Source organism: Pleurodeles waltl, chromosome 11 (assembly GCF_031143425.1).
Source record: "Pleurodeles waltl isolate 20211129_DDA chromosome 11, aPleWal1.hap1.20221129, whole genome shotgun sequence".
Lineage (NCBI taxonomy): Eukaryota > Metazoa > Chordata > Amphibia > Caudata > Salamandridae > Pleurodeles > Pleurodeles waltl.
In genome coordinates this window covers 536,302,868-536,326,546 of record NC_090450.1, presented here as the reverse complement: position 1 = coordinate 536,326,546, position 23,679 = coordinate 536,302,868, and the positions used below count along the sequence as shown (strand labels likewise).

At 40.8% G+C, this 23,679-nt stretch overlaps 1 protein-coding gene across 1 annotated transcript in view; it reads right to left on the bottom strand.

The window, feature by feature from the left end:
* BAG4 (BAG cochaperone 4) overlaps positions 1-23,679 on the bottom strand; it is an 86,604-nt gene that overhangs the window by 44,805 nt on the left and 18,120 nt on the right. The window lies entirely within an intron of this gene.

The following is a 23,679-nucleotide window of genomic DNA, read 5'->3' as shown; positions in this document are numbered from 1 at the left end:
TGATTTGTCACCTCATTAACAATAAGACTTGGTGTCTCCATTATAATGCTCTCTCCACCAACATACAACAGGAGAGCTCGGAAAAAACACTACTGGAAGAAGTCAAAAAGGGTAAGCTAATCAACTCCATGCCTTTTCTAGGAATTGGTGCCCAATGGGGCATTTCATGGTGAATTGTGCAATTAGGGCTTGAGAATTAATTAGAAAAGCAAAAAACACCACCAAGTTGTGGCTCAGTGTACATGTTGTGTTCTGCTTTTCAAAATAAAACACTAAACTCTGGAGCAGTACCACACTCTGCCCTCATACAAGAAAAGTTGCTTATGTACATACTACTTAACACATACTTGACAAACTCCATTCTCTCCTACCCATTCGGTAAAATGAAAATAAACTTTGTCTAATTATGACCTTCTCAAATACCAGGCACTACTCCCTGTTGGGCTCTGACCCCAGCCTCTACATCATCAGATACCTCCCAAAAGCTTCTTCTTTGAGCCCCATTCCTTTGAACTGTAAGCACCCAGACGTTTTGGACTCTTTGCAGTGCGAAATAAAGCAAACCACTCAAGATACACTGGTCCCTCAGCTAACAGCGGCTTCGGGGAAATGCCTCCTTTGACCTTTTAGGCTAGGGGGATTTCTAGTTTTCCTCTGATCAAGACTGCCACCATGGTCCAGTAAACAGCCAACGGGCTCTTGACTGCCAACCGGTCTTTAAGGCAGGTCTGCTAAGAAGAGCATGCAGTTATCTCACGTGCCTACTACCTGTTGGTTAAACAAATATTTTAAGTTCTTTAAAACATATCTCTGTGATGATTCTTTCACCACCACAGACAATTTCAACACACCCAGATGTTTTTTGGTAGTGTGTATAAACATGTGGATATGTGCCATTAAGATTAAACATAATACAGGCCAATTCCGTTTTTCTCCCCCAGGGAAAAAAAAAAAAAAAAAACACAACACACAAGAAAAAAAACACTTTCAGTATGCCATTACGTTACCCAAACTAATTATGCTAATGTTGCAAACACCAGATTACTAACAAATGTTAACAGATTAAACAATCCAAAATCATACTGCCAAGATAATAATTAAAACTAGCCACAGGACCTATTTAACACCGGTCCAATGCAAGTTGTGATGGTAGTCTTTCAATCCATCGGTCCCCTTCAGAATTCAGAGCAAATCTGCCAAGCTTTTTTTCCCCCCCAGAGAAAAAAAAAAACTTTACAAAGCTTTTGTCTAGAGAAAAGCTTTATAACAATCTAAAATATGATTTTTACAAAACACCTCAATGTGCTTTCAATCCACACATGGTGGGGTGTAGGTGCTCCATAATATGTGAGTAAAATACTCCTACGTGTGTAGGTCACTCATGCCCTTGGGGCAGTCAAACCTAGACTATATGCCTGTCTCCAGCCAATTTAGAATGTGGCTGCCACACAGCTCTCCCACATACACAACCACATTGCTCCAACTCTAAGCTCTGTGCTGACTGCTTCTGGCATCTCATTCAAGGATTTCTGCAATTACCCACTAGACAATCCATGGCGCCAGAATGATCTACCTGCAACTCAAACTATGTTCATTCTGCCAATGGTTAAGCCTCCAATTCAACTTTCACAGTGTCTGGTTCTTCCATAAATCTTGCTTCAGAAGCTTTTTTTTTTTTTTTTTTTTTGACTAGTTCTAAAATTTGGCCATCAGTTCCTTAAACTCCACAGAGTGGTAAAGAGTAAGGTGTTCCCAAATGCATGACTTCATGACCTACTCTATTACAGGTTAGACTAGAAGAAGATGCTACCTATCCACAGGCCCAACTCAGTCTTTCACCTCTCTGCTTCATGACATGCTTAAGAGCATCTACAAGTCCACTTCACACAACTGTGCACCACTCTGAACCTTATACAAAACACCCAAGGCATTCTGCACAGGCCCCATTACAAACCTACACAGTGTCCATCATGCAGAAGAAACAATGGACTTGTCTCTAACTGAACCACCCGCAAGACGATACATATCGTCAAGCTTGACTATCTGAAATATGCCACTCTGCTTCACCCCATGCTTAAACACAGCTAGAGTTTTGCTGTGACAGGACTTGGGCACCCTTCCAATCCTCAAGCCAAACACAAAAGTAGACAAGAATTCAAACAAAGGTTCCTGGTAGACCAACAGTGAGATCAATAGGCAGTTTCTTAAACGCCACTTTGAATTCGGTTGACCATTTTTGTTGACTGAGGAACAAAATTGGAAATAAACCAAGTGTTACCATTAAAAAAGGAGGTAAATCAATAAAAGATGAATTGGTACATAACTATTTCCAAGATAACGTAAAAAAGAATTGGTTCAGCAACATCAAAGGATTTTTCCATGTGGTCTATGTAAGGCATGTAGCAACAGTGTCAGTATGAACTAATACACTATGTCACATCAAAATACAAGATTAAATTGCCTAATACATCACATGAATAATACAGTTATTCAATTTATACCACTGAGTGCCCATTAAAGAAAAGGTACATCAGAAGCACCATTACTGCAGTTCAGGAAAGAACCCTACAACACAAGCTAACCATAAAAAATCTGTTTTAGACATATCTAGTGACAAACTTAACAGAAACATAACAGCAATGCAGAGCTTTTAAGCTATTTGGGAATAGGGCAGCTATAGAAATAGCATGTTTTGAATAGAATGTCAATGCCATTAACCTTACGTCACGTTTTTAGAACGATGGCAACAGTACTGTATCTGATTAATAGAATTAGGAACATATAGCCTAAAGCTGTGACTGGGGTTTTGTGTAAAAATGACTATTACTCACAGTATCAACAGTAATATGTTTTCATTTAACATCGACATTAGAGTGAATGAATAATTCTACGAACTATAAACTTGCCACAAAAAAAAAAAATCCAACAGGAGGCAAAACACAAATCTAATTCACACATACAAGCCACACTGAACTAACCTTCCATGTTGTCCCAGTGGGTAACAATACGCATGTGAGGACAAGTGCACTTGGATAAGATGGCAATATAATACACCAATGTTAAACTTAAGAAACTTTGACCGATTATATATATATATATATATATATTGTTTAGAGGTATTTCATGTGACAAATCAATAAATTGTAATTACTAAATTGAAGGGATGTATTTAGCACATTGATCTTGAAATGAGTATTTGGAAAAAACAGACCTGGGTTTAAACAGATTTTTAATGTACAACCGGACATCAATTCGAAGATTAAGGTACAACTGATATAATATAAGCTTTGTAAATACTATGGTGAAATGGACTGAACTATGAATTGATAGATACGTCAAGAGAATAGCATTTTCAGGATATCAATGATAGGCTGGGATAAATAGTTTCAAATTCTATTACACTATCGTGAAGCACTCGCTGGTCAGACAAATGACTGAACTAGGGCTGAAACATGTCGCCGTTTGTTGAACGATACTAATTATTATTTTATAAAGCTGAAGAAATTAAATTACTGTTTTGGGAGCAAAGCCGTTTCTAGTGTATAGGAAAATGGGGAACACAGTTGTGAAGAGGATTTATACAATGCCACCCCCAGCATGTGACAAGAAACAACTAGACGAGAACATTTGAAACAAGGGGTGACTTCTAAATGTACTTATCTACACACATTCTATAAACATAAACCAAAACACACACAATCTAGGTAAAAAAAAAAAATATAATAATCCTTTCCTAAGACCCTACCAACTAGGAGACCACACAGTGGGTGAGAGGGCCTAGACGTGTCCAAAAGCCCCAAGATAAAATGTCATACCAAAAATGTAATACAACAAAACAAATAAAAGTTCAAGATAACTAGAAAAAGAGCTTGTCGCTCAGAATGCTAAATGCTCAAATTGACAGTCAACTTCCTTTAGGAAAAACACACTCATGCACGTGAGGACACTAAGGCACCCCATGAGCACTGAACAAAAAGGAATCAAATATTTGTTAAATGGTATATAGTCTTAATATATACAATTTAAAACGCAAACACCAAAAACTTAAAGATTGAAAACTCTAATTTTTTTAATGGTTCAAAATGAAAAGACTGTCTTTTGCTTAAATGCTCTACGTTGACTATACAGTTAGCACCAGGGGACCGTTTTAGAATTATTTTGCTTAGGCTCCTGGGCTAAGACTTTAGGCTCGAGCTTGATGTAGTTTTAATCCAATAGCAAGGGCAAAGGACCAGGGTTAGTTTTCACATTATACCCGTCCTTATTCTCAGTGCTAGAGTTATGCACGAGATTAGCACTGGTCTTAGCGTCAGAGTTTAGGGTGCGCGCTAAGGCTTTTAATTAGCATCATTTCATTGCACTAGGTTTATTTAATGAACTTTGGGAATGCATTTTCAAATTATGAACAGTAACAATTGTAATCATGGTTATTATGTTTTCAGCTATTTAACAAGTAAGCATTTTGTTGTCCAGCGTTACTGATGAGGTATTACAACCAATTTATAAAAATCTGTCACATAATGCGAGCGGTCAGTTTTATTTAACACGTGTCCTTAAGCATGAAGCCCTTAACCAGGAAGCACAGTCATTCTCCTCGTCAACTATGACTAATTTGATTTCCTGTGGTACGTTTACAGTCATCTTAAAAAATATGACCGAATACCTGAGTGTGTGTGTGTGGGGGGGGGGGGGGGTCAACTTTTAAGCTTCATCCTGAACCAGTCTTTATATGCATGCAAAAAAATTAAATAGTGAAAATCTTTAAACATTTTTGCCACCTTTCTTAGGGCAATGTATACAGAAACTTCAGCGTGAAAATGTGGCATCCAATACATTTAAAAATGAACAAATATATGGTGAATATGAGGAAACCCTCATCCCCTTTGTTTGCTTTTTTGTCAGATGTTATTTTCTGTTCTGAGAAGGAGACTGGGCTTTTAAAAAATACAAGAAGACATTCTACTTTGAAAAATATATGTTACTTCAGTATCAAGTTAATGCAGGTGTAACTTTCAACTATAATGTTAAAACAAGCATTTACAATACAACGGGTCTTACATTTGCTGGAGTTAGAGCTATTAGCTCTGTAAACTCCTAACCAAACTTTTCTCGCCACACAAATTGTAAGAAAAGAAAAAAAAACGAGCACAATCATGCTATGTAAAACGCAGTGCAATTATGCTATGAAAACCCAGCGCGATCGCGCTGCATGGAAAATAAAAAGAAAGTAGTGCAGAAACCAGGCTGAAAACATTGCGCCTCGTAAGTTTTCAGTAGTTGGCCGGTGCGCTTGAGGAGAGCTAAACACTGGGAAAGGAATGACGTATCGATGCCTTTCAGTATTAAAAGCAAGCGGATTTTAAAAAGCAAGCCCACAAACTAATAAGTGACAGGCGTGACATGAGTGTGGTTACAAGCCCAAAGAGAGATTATAACATGGACAGAGCACTTGGGGGCTCGACCCTAAAAAGCCCTTTAGTCACAGACTCAGAGCTTTAATAGACAGGGCACTTAATTATCTGCTGTCTAGCTTACAATTAGCACAGAATGCTAGCCTGCCCTTAGTGCATGACCCAAGAAAGAAAATCATGCACCACTCGCCATGAAGTCTCTTTGCTGGCTTCCAGTTAGGCAGAATCTGCAAGGTACCCATACCCAAGGCCGCTACAGTCGATCTAGGGTTCAGACACCAACGGAACTCACAGGTTTTGCAGCTCAGTATTTACTCGGTCACTGACAACAATTAAGAGTCCCTTCGGAGAACATGCAAGATGCAAGGGCACGCACTGTCTCTTACCATCAAATTAAAAGCACAACGTTGCCAGCTGGGAGCGGCGAACGGACGTTTTGTAGGTCATATCAATATTTTCTTCATTTTATAACTGTGCAACCCGAAGCATAGTTACTTTTTTTCCTAAAGTGCACCCCTCATGTTAGCTGACACAAGAATAAAATGTTTACATTTCTTTAGATTTTAGTATGCTAGTCAATAGCAAAGCCCTTTCCCATCTACTTACAAGTATGTTGAAAAACTAAATCCAGCTAAACACACAATTACAAAAGGCTTAGCATGTCGCTTCTAATCTTTATAAGTTACCACATCACAGGGTGACAAAAAGTGCTGCTTACAGCCAAGTCCACACCTAGAGAAGGTAGTGCACAGCATAGTTAAAGATAAAAAAGGGGGACCCCTCCTCCCATCGTTTTTTTAGCCTCAGCTATACTTTTTTCTCACACTGGCATGACAAAACATTCTATAAGTTAAAAAAAAAAAAAAAAACACGCCTTGGACGGCTCCCTTAAATTTCACATCAAATATAAGCATTGATTTGCAAAAATATGAAAGCAAACTAAAAACAAATCCATCTCAGTGTGTAGGACGTTGTAGCCAAAACACAGCAATTCAATTTAAGGGTGGAGTATATTTATCTTTACCATATTAGGTCCAGGCATCCAGGACATGTTTATTCAGGTTTTTGCAGCTTAGGTATCTGCTAACTATCTGTCGCAATCCAACTGTTCTTCCACATGTGGAGTACAGCAGCCACAGCTTTCCAAATGCAAGTGCCAGGGGCAGTGAAGACTAATACACGGTGACACACATGGAACATGCACCGACAGATAGTAAGTAGCAGGAAGTAGGCACCACAAAAGACAATAGCTCAGATCTTTTAAAACGATGGTCCAATGAGAGTCGTTTGCTCCTTCAGTTTCAGTGAAAGCCCAGAAGTAAACTTCTGACATTGTATGAATCAGAGTACGCACGTTGCACTGGCAGCGACGAGAAGAGGCTTCTTGGCACGTGGCCTCAATGAAAAACGGTGACTATTAACTCATTTGCTTTTATAGAACGCTTGCGGTAATTGCCGTGGGTTCGATTGCACTTTAACGTGGTTATTAAAATTCAGCTGCACTCATTAAATTCATTGGCTTTGGAAATATGAAAGAATGAATCTCATCTGCTATGATTTGAAGCCGTGACCAGTTGGCTACACACAGATTGCTTAACTGTGCATTAGTGGGATATTTCATTTGATTGTGATCAGTACCTATTTGCCCATTTTAAAGAAGGAACGATATCAATTGGTTTCGATGCTAACTTCGCGGGTTAATCCATTACTGTCACAGGTACTGCAGTTTTAATATATGTGCTTTGTTTGCCGAGTTTTTTGCAATCTGCAGGCGAATAAAAATCGCATTGTATAATTAAATAAAGTTTGTCAATCAGTAACAAGAAGTTGTTTGACAAAAATGTAGACCACTGGAAAAAAAAAACCCCTAAAATAACACTCAAACATGCCAAAATATGATACTGCCCAAATAGCGTCATGGAATGCAACATTTCATTTTATCAGCTTGTGGCCACATGTGCAAAAGAACATGGGTGTTAAATGACAGCTGACACAAAGCTGAACGTTATATGAATTTACAGACATAAATTACTGATATTGTCTGTATGGGTGGGTGTACTGAATTCTGATAGAATATCCCAGATCTGTAGGTTCAGATAACCCAAGGACAACCGAGCAATGCTTTCCTAGTTATAGTAGCGAATTTATAGGGCTTCAGAAACACCTTTTAGGAACGAGGGCATTAGAACACCATTTTCCCTAAGGTCTGTGGAAAGGAGAACTTTGCTTAAACAATTACATGTCCAGCGATTATCTTGTAAAACAGTCAATCTATTGTCCCTCGTGAACGTACTGTGTTTATCAAGCTACTGAGTTATATCTCCCTCACAGTTCAAATGCGTTTACTGGCTGGTGCCCGATTTTCCCTTCTTGCGATTTTTACACCACCACACCGATTCCATCTCCTTTCCTAGTGCTGGATTATACTTTAATTTTAGCTCCAAACAGTTAACAGAGCTTCAAAACATGCCTCACATACAAAGGAAGCTAAAAATACAAGATCTCTACTCACTCCAAGAAGACAGTACGTTAGTGAGAGGCTATTAAAGGATCTGCATAAGGGCAGGTGAGAAGGCAAACATGAATCTTACCAAAGTTCACAGCACAAGGCAAAGTTTCTCGCCGCTTCGTCCCTCCGTTGTTACGGTTCTTTTCAAAAATACTACTGCGGTCGAATTTTAGAAAAAAACACATCTGCACACGTCTAAGACACGCGAGCGAAACACGCAAACTGTTTGAAAGACTGCGCCAAACTAATCTGAGCCTCCGGACGAAACACCAAAAGTGCAGCGGCTGCGAAATGTAGCTCGGTTATTAATGGGCGGAGTTGTACTGCCTCATTTGAAAGGAGTGGTTAAAACGAATTGAAGAAACTAAAAACAAGACAAGCATTCCATAATCGGTTTGACTTGTGTCATGCTATGGAACAAACAGAAGATTAAAAGTGAAGCATCCGCACAAGATGAGAGCCAATATCAACCAAATAACTCCACGATCAGCGAAACAAGCAAATGGGGTTCTGCATTCGTAAAACCATCATGGGCAAAGAACTCCTATTTAAACGATGATCAGGAACATAGTTCCACCCTTTCGAGACTGGCAACTTATTTTCTGAGCACCTGTGCACACACAGAGCCAAAATGTGTGTGCCCCCATCCACCACCAAAACGTACAGCTCGCTTCATCACATACAGATCACCTACTCATTAGCGACCTTTTCAGGCAGGGGCTTTTGCGCTAGATCGCTGCCGAAAAACAAAGGTTTGAAAATACTATACAATGTGGTCAACTACATTCCGGATTCATAGAAATGTACTGATCTATTCAATGATGTTACAATTACACTTGTATAAATTGACAAGTGTAATGTTGGTGGACTGCAAATGTATGTTCATTTCTGCAGGAATCTGGCTCTCTATATTGTGCACTAAAATGAAGTACATTGTGCAGAGTCTCCAGTGAATCCCCAATTGGTTTTGCAGAGGCAAAAGGAGATCGGAATAATTTTTTGTGGTAGTGTAGTCAAGCTGTTAGGCTGATCAGAGGGTAGTGCTAAGCGTTTCTTGTACTCACAGAGGCAATAAATGAGACACACACTCAAAGAATAAGTCCGAGACCCATTTAGAAAAATAACTCTTTTTATATAAGTTTCAAATCAGGTAAATTGACTTTTAAGCATCAATACTTTGCAGTTTCAGAAATAGTGCAATTTTTAGAGTTCTTCTTTATGTTATCCTATAGAGGAAAACCATGTTCAGCAAACACAAGGTTAACAATGAACTATGGGGCAAATTTCAGATAGCAAAGGTAAGTACTGGGCACTGAACAAAACCACACCAACAGGTCACACCAGGAGGCACTGGGGCAGCCGGGTGCAGGGGTACAGTAAGGTATCGGGTGCCCACTGGTTCTCAATGGGAGTTTGGTCCTTGTGAAGACAGGCTGTAGGATCTGCCAGGGTAGCCAGTTAGGGACAACAATCAGGTAGGCAGTAGACTTGGGGTGCTCTGGGAGTAGGTGAACATTTGGTCCTCTTCCCCTGTGCCTGGGCTACAGATGCAGGGGCGTCTTTAGGCATCAGGTTTTCACATCCAGGAGCACTCACAGCCAGGAGGTCCTGTGTGTTGAGACTGCAAACCTCGTCAGGGAGTCCAGCAGGGATGGACCCAGAGTGGACTCAAGCTCATAGAAGCCAGGGGACATTGTTGTCACCAGTGACTCACCTCACATGGGGTCAGGGTGATGGGTGCAGCGGTTGCTGGAGGTGTCGGATTTTCTCTCACCACCAAGCAGTGGGAGAGGGGGCCTGCATGCAGAGATCACAGGTGTCTCAGGTGAGTCCAAGATGGGGGAGACCACACTAGACTGTCTCTGGACAGCTGGGGAACTGCGCTGGCACCGTAGGTTGGCTTCACCTCGGGTCATGGACGTCGGGTGCAGTGGTCATTTCAGGTGTCGTGTGTCTGTGGTTCCAGCAGCTGAGAGTCTTTTCTTTTGAGTTTCTTCTTGCAGGCCAAGGCCACTGCCCACGGAAGATTCAGGTCTTTATTGAAGGCTAGTCGAGTTGACTTTTTGTGTAGGTCCTTTGAGGTCAGCAGTCTGTCCTGCGTGGTCTGCTGCTTCTTCTATTCCTTGTTTGCAGGTGCAACTCTTCGGTGTCCAAGCCTTCTTATTTAAGTTCTAGGGTTCAGGGGTGCCACCTAAATACTCAATTTAAGGGTGTTCCAGGGAGTGCCAGGCGGTAGCCAATGGGCTGACCACCTTTAGGGTGATTACAATCTTCTTATGACCACTTTCACTGGTAAGTGGGCATAACCCTAACCCTAATGGCCTAATTCCTTTCAAGCAAGATGGAGGAATTAGAAAAGTAGTGTTCACTTTAGCTTGTCCACCTTAAGGGAGGGACTGGCATGAAGTAAGCAATATTCCTAATTGAAATAGTTTTCCCACCAGGGCTGCCACCAAAAGTGGGGTTAGGATGGAGGTTGGTCATCTTTGCCATTTGGAGAGACCCGGGTCCCATGTCAAAGGCGGCAAGGACTTTGAAGCTTCCCACCCTGGAATGTCCGTCCTGCCTGGGAGAGAAGGTCTCACCTCCGTCCAGTGCAAGCTTTTGTCTCAGAACCTCAAGAGCGCTGGCTCTCACCTTGGGGGGGCCAGAAACACATCTGTGGTGGCTGAACTGGTCAGGACCAGTCAGTCAACACAATAGTAGGTGGTAGGTTTCCAGGGGCACCTCTAAAGTGCTCTCTGTGTGCATTTATTAATAAATCCATCACTGAGGTCAGTAAGGGTTTATTATTATGTTTGATACCAGGCATCCCAGGATTCAGAGAAGCCATCATACAGCTGGGGAACTCGTAATGACCTGTTTCCAGCTATGCATTAAAAATGTTTCACCTTTACACTTACTATGTCTCAGAATCGACAGACATAGCAGGGGCTTATCTGCTCATGCATATATGCCTTCACATGGGTGACTTACTCCTAAAACATGCAGTGATAGGGGACCTGGCACCCGTCGTGTTTTCAATTAAGCCTGCACCAACAAACGCAGTCTGCAATGGCAGCACTGTGTGGTTTTGTTGAGGGGGTCCCTCAGGGTAGCACAAAGGGCGCTGCAGCTCTCCAAGACCTTTCTTAGTACCCCAGGCCCTAGGTAAGAGGGGTACCATTTACTAGGGGACTTACAGTGGTATTTAAAGAGTTTGTCAATTGTGCAAAACAACTGTGCAGTTTTGAGGAAAGAAATCTGGCACTGGGGACCTGGTTAGCAGGGACCCAGTGCACTAACACTCAAAGTCATATCAGAAACCCGTCACGAAGTGGGGACTAAGTCAAAAAAAGGTGCTTTCCTACAATTTCATTTAATTTACATTAGTTATGGCTTAATTTTCCATATTGGCCATTCCACCAAGTAGTTTCTGTAATCGGAGAGGTGTGCACAACTACATTCCCTTATGAATGATCCTAGAGGTGTTCTGCCCAAGCTAATATTGCTAAAATATTTCCACCGGGTTGAATGCATATGCAGAGTAGACTTAACTCATCGTTTAATGTGAGATGTGTCTCCACAGTCGGAGCATAGGAGTTACAGGTTCGCTTCTGTGATAAATAATTAAATGAAAGAACTGTAGAAAGGATGCTCTAACTCAGGACCACGTTTGTTTTAGAGAATTATGGGTTTCTCTATTTTAGTTAGAGGACATTCAGACACGAGATTTTGAACAGAGCAGATGCACATCTTGCTATCTGGATAAAAATATGAAAATGATGTCCAAAACATAGGTTTTATTTAAACATTCTCTCATTAAACAATAGAAGGGGCGCAAAAAAATAAAGATAAATATCACAATTATCAGGTCCTATACTGCATTACATCAGAGTACAGAAATTCGAACTTTTAACTACATTATTTCCAAAATCAGGCACACAATTGAGAAAAAACACAGTGTTCTACATTGGGCCAAATAGCCCAGACACACAAAGTAATAAACAAGAACACTGTCCAGTACATTTGAACCATGAAAGCACTCTAAAGATATGCTACATCGCCTGGAAAAGGATTTTTCAGGTTCATCCCATGTAACTCATGACCCTTTCATCCACTCTCCTACACAGGGAGCGTTGGAGGAGCACTCACAACCAAGAAGTGCACCACACCAAATGCCCAACGTATCTCCAAACGTAGCTGGTTCAGGAAAGCACTGGTCGAGTTGAGATGCAAAAAAGGTGTACTGTACCACCTCAAGCTTTACTGGAAAACCCACTCAAATGATTGACACAGACTGCTTAAATCAGTTATGAAGGTGTTCTTCTTCCTGGGTACTGTGCTTAAATCTAAGCTTTGTCCAGGTTAAGCTTGCTTTATAAAAAAAAAACTATTTGGTACACGAGATTCGATCCACATCCGGTAAACCTTTAACACACTGAACTTAATGCTAAGGTGTCTAGTTCTATCTCTCCACTGCATGAGCATGGTTTTCATATAGGGAATAGGGAAGTTACAATCTAATCAGGTGAAATGCAAAAGATTTCAAATATTTTTCAACCTCAACCTCAACCACTATGACAAATTCAATTGAAAGCAACAAAATACCCAGTTTTCAGATGCTTCCTGAATTATCTGTGTTTAGGTTCTGCCCTCAAGTAAGGGTTTGCATGTTGTAGGTCTGTGTTCTTGTATGTCCAATGATCTGACTCCATGTTTTAAACATTTGAAGGTTTGGTGGTTAATCCGTGTTTTCAGTTGGGTCATTGAATGGTGTAAGCACCAAGCAACCCTGGCTGTTTATGATGTGTGCTGTATAAAACCCAAAGAGATCTACAACACAAATTCTCTACTACTCAAAACAAAAAGTCTTTGGTTGAGTTTTTCTGGGACCTAACCTGGGTGCAGCAGACTATTGTAGAGGAAGCACTGCAAGCAAGCACTGTTGTGATGAGAGCTGCTTGCTTGGTTTCTTTGTTGCAACTTAATCAGGTAAAAACATCAACTGTGGGCACTTCACAATACACTGAGCTTGATCAGTAAAGAGAAGTTACCATACAGCCAATTTATGGATTGAGGGAAATTGTAACTTCAAGGAGGACCGTTTTGAAAATGCTAATGTGTTGTGCACAAGACTAGTGTAGGGAGGATACCCAAAGAAACTAGTACAATCAGCTCTGAAGAGCGCTGGTTTAACCCCCACAAGAGATATTACATGAGCCCAAAATTACGCAAAATATAAATCCATTGACGTGAATTACATACAACCCTAAAGCACAAAATTGAACAGACCATTAAGAGAAAAACAAAAAAAATAGGAAAACTCTTCAAACTTGATTTTGTCGATCTATACCTTTGTTTTCCTTCAGGCGACAAAAGAATCTGAAGGACTTTTTAGTAAAAGCTGCCAGAAGAGAACACAACAAAATTCTTTTCCCCAAATGCTAAAAATTTACCCAGTTTCACTGCCCACTTTAGGTGCCAGAACTGTCTGGCATGCCACTTCACAAGTGGCACAAAAAGCATCACGAACTGCAACACAAAAAATGTGATGTATGGTGTCAAATGTCCATGTGATAAGGCATAGAAGGGCCAGAACACACAGCTGGTGATTTCCCGAATATTGCTGCGCCATTCGAGAATTAAATGCCAACCCCCTGCCCAGCGGGAAAGTGGCAGCAGCATTGTTGATGGCTTGTAATAGAGCCAGTGGCAATGCTGCCGCCTGCAGAGGGCACCAGCACCTTCATAATGCACACTGTCTGCACAGCAGACACTGAGCATAAAGAGGGTGCTGGAGAGGAGACCACTGCACTGCCCATGCCATAGCCCCTGTGGCCCCCTGCATCTGTTCTTCACCAGTCTTTCCAGGTCATAATCAGCAGGGCAGCGCCAACTTCAGCACCATCGTCAGCCAGTCGGGAACATTGTTCAGACAAGGGTGCTCCTTGTCCGCCTTACTAGACAATCAGAAAGCTAGGATGATTTAAAAACGTCACACTGACACCATGGGATTAAATGATCTTAACGAAATGTGGTCATTAATTCATTAATTTAGATTTGGATCTAGAAAATTTGATGGAATTCTATTAATATATTTCTGATTTCTCCCTTCTCGTTGTTTCTTCAAAAACTTTAAAATGGTTAAAAAAATTGTAGTCTACACAACCCATATTAGATATTTTAAAGAATCCCCAGAGAGATACTGTTGTCTTCAAGATAGTGTGTGCTAATGTAACAAGCATTTTCCTTAATAATTACTTCTTGCTTGGATGTGCTGTACAAACGTGTGTGAAATCTAGAGTGGCTTGCAATACTTTAAACAGCAGTCACTAGCACTCCATAGACATTGAATATTTTGTTCGGTTGCTGAATTACTTATACCAGATGATAACACTTAAATGGGAGAAAGAGACTGTCACTCATAAAGAAGGGCTGAAATCTTAGTGCAAAATAAGCTGGTATTATATGTACAAAATTATCACAAACTACGCTCTTGAACATGGCCTCTGGATGAACACAAAAATGGGCAGAGTTTTGCTCCACCTCACTGCACGCAATGACCCCTTCACTGCCAGCCTTTTCCCCCTCCGGTGCCAGGCCTTTTTTTGGCTATTTGGGGCAGTTTGCACTTATGCCTTCAAAACTTTTTGTCCACATAAGCTACCCACACCAAATTTGCGACCTTTTTCCCCCCCAACATCCTAGGGATTCTAGAGGTACCCAGAGTTTGTGGGTTCCCCTGCAGGAGACCAAGAAATTAGCCAAAAAGGGGCTGCAGAAGAAAGCTTGTGTTTTTTCCCCTGAAATTTGCATCAACAAAGGGTTTGCGGTGCTAAAATCACCATCTTCCAAGCTTTCAGGAAGGCAGACCTGAATCAGAAAACCCAATTTTTCAACACAAATTTTGCATTTTATTGGGACATATCCCATTTTGACTATTTTTTGCGCTTTCAGCCCCTTCCAGTTAGTGACAGAAAGGGGTGTGAAACCAATGCTGAATCCCGAACAACTAAACATTTCTGAAAAGTAGACACAATTTTGAATTCAGCAAAGGGTCATTTATGTAGATCCAACAAGGTTTTCCTACAGAAAATAACAGCTGAAAAAATAAAATATATATATATTTTGAAATTGAGGTGAAAAAAAAAACAGCCATTTCTCTCCACCTTTTACTCTGTAACATTATCCTACGATGTCAGATTTTCAAAAGCAATATACCGTTACGTTTGCTGGACTTTTCTGGTTGCGGAGAATTGTAGGTTCATCAAGACCCCTTGGTACCAAGAGCCAATAAAGGAGCTGCACCTTGCAATGGCTTTTCATTGTATGCTCAGCATACAGCAATTCATTTCATGAAGAGTGAAAAATAGGTTTTCAAGGACAATTTTGTAATTCCAAAATGGGCACAGGATAAGGTGTTGAGAAGCAGTGGCTATCTGCAAATCTCTGAATTCCGGGGCACCCCATACTAGCATATGAATTACAGGCCATTTCTCAATTAGTCGTCTTTTTTTACACACGGTCTTACATATGAAAGGAAAAAAAATGTAGAGAAACACAAGGGGAAACAACACTTGTTCTTCTATTCTGTGTTCCCCAAGTCTCCAGATAAAAATGGTACCTCACTTTCGTGGGTAGGACGAACGCCCGCATCAGGAAATACAACATGGACACATCACATTTTTACAGTGAAATCTGATGTGCTTTTTGCAAAGTGCCTAGTTGTAGATTCTGGCCTTTATCTCACCCAGCACCTAGGGAAACCAAGCAAACCTATACATTTTTTAAAACTAGACACGTAGGGGAATTCAGAATGGGGTGACTTGTGGGGCTCTCACTAGGTTCTGTTACACAGCAATCCTCAAAAGTGTGCAAAAAAAACCACAAAAAAAAACAAAACTTTTTCCTCACATTTCGGTGATGGAAAGTTCGGGAATCTGAGTAGAGCCACAAATGTCCTTCCACCCATCATTCCACCAAGTATCCCAATAAAAATGGTACCTCACTTGTGTGAATAAGCCTAGTGCCAGTGACAGGAAATGCCCCAAAACACTATGTGAACACATCAAAATTATCAAATACAAAACTACCTGTTTTTGCGGGGGCGGCTGAATTTTTGGTCCTGGGCTCAGCAGCAATCTAGGGAAGCCTACCAAACCAAACATTTCTGAAAACTAGACACCCGAGTGAGTCCAGGGAGGTGTGACTTGCATGGAACCCCCAGTGTTTTCTTACCCAGAATCCTCGGCAAACCTCAAATTTAGCTAAAAAATAAAAAATAAAAAAAACACTATCAATCAATCAGATTTTCCCCACATTTCTGTGTGGGATCACCGCACCGGCACATATTATTTACTACCATCCAACGTTCCCTTCAGTCTCCTGGTAAAAATGATACCTCACTTGTGTAGGTGGGTCAAGTGCATGTGACAGAGAAGAGCCAAAAACATGTTGAAAAGGAGGGGGAACCAAAGCGGGCTCAAAAGGGCAGTTTGAAAAAAATCATTTTTAGGCTGACTAGTGGGGCAGAATTTTTATCTTATAGAATCAACAATGCTGGGTGGTAGTAATTTTGTGGATTACTGCAGATTCCGGAAGGCTCCATCCCAAAAATGTGGGAAAAATGTGGGATTTCAAGCAAAGTTGGAGGTTTGCAGGGCATTGTGGGTAAGAAAATGGTGCAGGGTGCCTAATGGCCTAAAATAAATTTGCCCCCCAGGGGAGCGACCCTTGCCTAAAGGGTCGCTCCCCTTGCATGAAATTTGTGCAAAAACAAATCCCTGGTGTCTAGTGGTTTCTGCCCCCCCTTCCCTTGGGGGCAGATTGGCCTAAGAAAAATAGGCCGATGTGCTCCCAAGGGGGGCAGAAATGGCGTAAAATAAAACTGCCCCCCAGGGATGGGACCCTTGCCTAAGGGGTTGCTCCCCATCGGTAAAAAAATAAAAATCCTGGTGCCTAGTGGTTTCTGCCCCCCTTAGGGGCAGATTGGGCTAATTAAAATAGGCCGATCTGCCCCCAAGGAGGGGCAGAAATAGCCTAAAATTAATTTGCCCCCCTTCGCCCCCAAGGGAGCGACCCTTGCCTAAGGAGTCGCTCCCTTTGAGTGAAATTGACCAAAAGAAAATCCCTGGTGTCCAGTGGTTTCTGCCCCACTTGGGGACAGATTGACCTAATAAAAATAGTCCGATCAGCACCCAAGGGTGGCAGAAATGGCCTAAAGACTTTTTGCCAGCCAGGGTCGCTCCCCATGTGTTAATAATAAAAAATAATTGATCCCTGGTGTCTAGAGGTTTCTGCCCCCACAGGAGTTAGAAAAGGCCTAAAAAAAAAAAAGCTAAAAATAAAATACAAAAAAAAATAATAAAAAAAAAAAATATGAAAAAAAAAAAAAAAAAAAAAAAAGAGCTCACCCCCAGGGGACCGACCCTTTATTGTATACACAAAAAAAAAAAACCTGCCTAGTGGTAATTTCTGCAGCCCGATCGCTTCACGGTCGGGCTGCAGAAATGCTCAGAGACACATCAAAAGGAAAGGAAAGGCCTTTCCTTTGATGCCTCTCCCGCCCACAGCCCGGGATAGGAAGAGAAAAGTGATTCCCCTTCCATCCCTGCCCATGGGAGGTGGGTGCAAGGCCATCGGGGGGAGCGCTAGCACTTCCCATGAGGGCCTATACGTGGATGAGGTGGGTATGTTCCTGGCACCTGAGCGCCACAGCAGCAGACGTAACGATCTCGTCCCGGGCACCCGAGGGGTTAAACACTTGTTCCATGGATGCCGTGCATACAAACAGGCGTCATACACACTGAGCACAGCAGGGTTGGTGTAACCTGCGACAAAGGGAAATCCAGTCTAGGATTTTACCAATCAGTGACATCGAGGAGCAGTTTGAGACAGCCAATAATCTGAAGTTTCGGTCTGCGGAATTATGTTTACCAAAATATTTATAATGGGGAGCACTTCTCAGCTACGCTCTTTGATGCATGGAACACAAAAGGATATTCTAAAGGAACAAGAGTTACTGCCCTACTGCAGAAAGGGGTCATGATTGTAGTTTCACAAAAAGTTAAGGAGTCGGGAATACCTCAAAAATTGTAAGGTGGATAATAATTGTGAATACACTCATGGTAGTTTAATATGATAACAACATATGCCTGATATCTGTGTAGTATAGAACCCTATTGGAGGATGGGTTCAGCTTTTTTTGCAAATCTTCTATGCATTTGTACATAACTATGGAGTTTTCTTTGGTAAAGAAGTGGGGACTATACATATTCACAAGTAGCCAGAGACAAACATGACAGCCCTGATTTTCTCTGATTTATAGACACGTCATTACTTTTCTTTCTTTGGTCCTGAGGAAACCGTAAGTTGCTTTGGCCAAAACGCATTAACCTTACCCAGCGGAGGAGCCTATGGAATGTCAAATACGTTTTGTGATTGAGTTTGGACAAAGCAAAAAAATATTTCGGAGAGGCTGAATCTTACTTCTAGCTTTACTTACGAGTAGGCTACCTGATAGCAGATGCCGATTTCAAAAAATTAATATATCACCAAAACCACAGAACTAAATTAAGAGACAAGGATCGGCATATGATGTAACTATATATTGCGAATTTGCATATATAGACTGTTGTGTACATGTTGCATCTATATGTATGTGCGCCATTGTGTTTATGTCCAAAATATTTGCTGAACTATATTGCAGATGTAAATTGCTGTATGTCTTGTACATAATGATATTCTTAAAAAAAAATATATAAAGGCGATGCTTGGAAACTGATGGATGGTGTAGAAAGCTAGCTCTGAATATACTAGCTCAAAATGAGATATAGTGTGCACAGAGCCCAGGTTCCCCAGAGGTTTAACAGAGGCTCAAGTAGATAATACTAATGACCTCTTGTGTGGTAGTGTGGTCGAATAGGCTTATCTGAGGGTAGTGCAAAGCATTTGTTGTGCAAACAGGCAATAAGTGAAGCACACACTCGATGACTAACTCCAGGCCTATGGTTTTTATATAGCAAAAATATATTGTTACTTTATTTCTAGAACCACAAGATTCAAGTTGCAGGTAAGTACATTCGCAACCAAGTATCCAACATATGTATCAATACCACTTTGTTTCAGATTGGCAAATTATACGGTTTGCAAACAAATACCAATAATCTGTTTTAAAGTGGACAGTGCAATTTTCAGAAACAGTCCTGGGGGCGGGGCTGTATTCAGTGAAGCCATTATGGAGCTCGGGGAGTTTGTAATGACAAACTCCCAGCCCATATACTTAATATGGCCACACTGCACATACAATGTCTAGGAATTCACTTAGACATTGTAGAGGCATATTGCTCATGTAGCTATGTCCTAACCTGAGATATAGTGCAGTCCGCCTTAGGGCTGTAAGGCCTGCTAGGGGGTGACTTACCTAAGCCACGGGCAGTGTTGATGGGCGGGTTGCCATGTCGACTATCTTTTCCTCCCTACCAGCACACACAAGCTGTAATGGCAATGTGCATGCGCTTATGAGGGGTCCCCCTGGGTGGCATAATACATGCTGCAGCCCTTGGGGACCTTCCCTGGCCAGAGGGCCCTTGGTACCATAGGTACCTTTTACAATGGGCTTAACTGTGTGCTAGGGGTGTGCCAACTAAGGGTACAATGGTACAGTTTTTGGGAAAGCACACTGGTGCTGGGGCCTGGTTATCAGGATCCCACCACACTCAATCAAGTTGGCATCAATATCAGGCAAAAAGTGTTTGGGGGGGGGGGGGTACCATGCCAACAAGAGCACTTCCTACAGATAGCATCTTGAAATTTCTACAATGCATTTGCAAATCATAGCCCAATAGTAAGTAAGTCAATCACCTGTTGGGTTTAAAAAGCTGAATTTCATTTCCCCCTTTATGAATGTTATGGTGATCGGTAAAACTGAGCTTAAGTCAGCAATTGCAAACCAGGGGGAAATAACTAATGCAGTATAATTCATGCTTTCATTGTTTTATTGGGACCTCAAAGTGTTTCTTAATTCACAAACGTTTGAATAGTTAAGAAATAATCAATTTCTTATGGCAAATGTACTCGGACATCAATTGGGAAATTAAACTTATCAATGAGAACAATCTACATATTTTATTTTCAATAAACAGCAATTATATTTTACATGTTTTCTTATTTTTTGTGCGTGGAGATGACGTGGTATAGCTTTTTAGCTGTTTGCATATCCAACTAAAACGTGTCCTACTTTAAAGTGTTTTCTAAAGCCCTGGTGATTAAGAAAGCAAAGCAAGGTAGCATGACGGGATCACAACTATAGGTGCACTGTAATAGGAATTTTTTGTACCCTTATATAATCACACAGATGATCTCGAGTAATACAAGAAGAGGTAGAACAAAGCCAAAATGTTATCTTGACACTCAAATGAAAACTAATATTATAAGAAAATTAATACTATGTTTAAAAAAAAAATATTCCAGATCCCCCTTCCGCAAAGAAGTAATTGGAAATTTTGTAGTTTTTCAGTAAAAACGAAATTTAGTCTGTATAATGCCATGCAATACATGGATATGAATGTAGAGGATGTAGGATCTGGAAATGTGAAGCAAGTTATCTGACAAAAGACATTTTTAGTAAAGGTTCACCCTGCCTTGGATGCACCTAACTTATGACAGACAAAGGGCCTACTAATGGTAAGCAACAAAGAGAAGAAACATAAGTTATTCCTCTTTTTCAGGAGGTTCTTGTAACTGGGAAATAGATGGAAATAAAAATAAGAGACCTGTAGCAGCTCTTTATTAATTCATGAAGAATTAGCCACGAAAACTAGCATTATTTTGGATCATTTGAATGTTATTAACACAATAAAATGTTTTTCCATTTTTAAAAATAGAATCTCATATTTGCTCCTTTGAAAAACAAGGGAATTGTACATGTCTATGATGCCTTTAAACAGTAAAATAAAACAAAATAAAACCTGCCCACCCTTTACAGCTGTCATGCGAGGTTGTCATACATATAAACAAGCTTGACATGTTAATCAATGAAGCAATAATTTGCCTTTTGAATTCTCTATTAATATTATCTCTAAGTGTTCCTCTCCTGATGTACCACCTTTAATGTTGCCCTCCCGGTTATCCTTCCTCGCCCGTCTCGATCTCCATCTCCTCCCTGTCCTTCCTCTCAAATTTCATCAGTAATGTCTTTCCCATTTGGAGAGCCTCAACAGCCTTATCGTCTCATCTGCATTTTCTCAAATGTAGTTCTTCTGCCACCATCCATTTTACATCTCTTTTCCATTCGCCCATACTTGGACCCCGTGAGCTCAACTATGTAATGACTTCCCTTTGTTTCACAAGTAGTAGTACCAGTTGAGTAAATTTGTAGGTCATCTTCCTACTCTTACGTGTTTTGTTGTCTCCCAGTAAGCATACGAGTGGTTCTCATATGACAGTTACGTTACAATGATCAGACAAATACAGTATCACTTTGTTCTAGAAAGATGATACCACTGGGCAAGGTCATGCTAAATGTAAAAAAAGTAGCATATTGTTCTGTACACCAATGGCATTTACTTTGTCTATTAGGGTGAATTCTGTGTAGCAGTGTCGGAGTAATGTATGTACGATGTAAGTAATTGAAGTGTACAAGTTTAAAGCGTTCATGACAGGAGAACATACAAATCAGGGAGCATGTCCTCTGCCACTGGGCATCTTCTATGGGTGTTCCCAGTTCTCCCTCTGTACTGCCATTTGTTATATTTTGTTTTGACCAATGACTTTGTGTTTCACCACTGCGCATATTAGTTGCTCAATGTTCACCAGTAGCACATGGTATGTTTTATTCAGTTTAGCCGCCTATGGGCTTTGACATTGCATTAGCCATTACATTCTGTATTCTGCCTATTGGCTTTGACATGCTGTATCCAGTCTAGCCGCCTATTGGCTTTGACATTGCATTCCTATTGGCTTTGACATGATGTATTCAGTTTAGCTGCCTATTGACTTTGACATGCTATTAGATATTCTGCCTATTGGCTTTGACATGATATTATATATTGCATTTTATATTCAGCTTAACTGCCTATTGGCTTTGACATGATATTATACATTATTCAGCTCCGCTGCCTATTGGCTTTGACATGATATTATACATTGCATTTTATATTCAGCTCAGCTGCCTATGGGCTTTGACATGATATTATACATTGCATTTGATACTTAGGTTAGCTGCCTATTGCCTTTAACGTGGAGTTAGACATTGCAGTTGAGAATCCAAGCTGTATTTTTCCAAGCTGTGTTTTTGCACAAGAGAACCAAGATGTTTTTCTCACAGTAGACTAGACATGATAAGAGAGAGTACATGGGTGTTGTTTTTTCTTCGCTTGAGCTTGGGAACAGGAGTAGTCTTGGAGACCTGGCCAGTCTCCAAAAGGCTTGCTCAGTTTCCCAGGTCTGAGAGGAGGGGGCACACCTTTGTAACGAATGTAACAGGCTGCAGAGGGTCAGATTCGAATCTGCCGGACCTCGTGCTGGAGCTTGGCGCCAGCTGCCAGCAATCCCGTGTGGGTAGATGAATCTCTCTTTCTCGCGGCTGACAGGGGTCATCAGCTTGCAGACCTTAGAAAGATGAAGCTGTAGATAATTCCCACACGGTGAAGTATTTGTTTTGCTTTGCATTCAATATCTTATAAATATAACCTGCTGTGTATATTGCAAACTGATATATTTTGTTTGATTAACGCGGACTTGAAAGCTACTAATTCGTCATACATAAAATATTGTGGTTGGGGAAGAATTAACAACAATAAAAGTCTTCTTTGACCTCACAAGTGCATTTCTAGTGTGTTATGTTAGTGCTTAGAAACAAGATAAGAGAGAAAGCACTACAATTGGTACCTGGAGTCGTGGGGTCGGTCATTAAGAGGTGATTAAGAAGGGGTTTGACGAGTTAGTAGATTTCTAAGTGCACACTTTAAAAGTGTAATTGTTTTTTTGTTGTTTGGAGAGTTACAGAAATTGTTTTTTGTTGTTTGGAGAATCACAGTAGCACGGCAGACCATGTCATGTGTTGTTAAACTGCCTGATGGTGCTACGAAAAACTGTGAATTGTTTGTTGTTTGGAGAATCACAGTAGCACGGCAGACCATGTCATGTGTTGTTAAACTGCCTGATGGTGCTAAGAAAAACTGTGAATTGTTTTCTGTTTGGGGAATTACAGAAGAAAATGCATGTGTAGCTAAAATGCCTGATGTAGAAAACGTGTCTTTTGGAAGTAATGATGACAGAAAGGTCTGGATACCTTTATCTGCTTACAGAGAAATGCAGGAGAAATGTAGGAAGTTGGAACATGAAAATAGGAATTTACGTGAGCAAATTAGCCCGACTGAAAGTTATAAAAGGGCTTTTTTTGAAGAATCTTTCTTGTCCCATTCCAGTAATGAGGGGGTTAAGACAGCTCCGAGCTGCACTGAGTTTTCGTGTGAGCCAGGGTTTTTGGCAGACAAAATGCATTCCTTAACTGATAACACGGATGAGAGAGACCAGAATGTGATTTACGAGTTACCGTTGCAAAATGCACAAGTAAAACGAAGGATTTTAGAGCAAGACACCCCGAGTTTCATTAGCTTGTTTGATTTTTGGAAAAAGAATAGATAGCCCTCATTTGAGAGAAATCCTAACACTTTTGTATATGGTCACTGTGAAAAATTATATGCAGCTGCGCGCTTGTGATTTGGCAAATGAAATAATGCAGACTTTAGGTTTCTGCGCAGTGCAAGAAGGAAA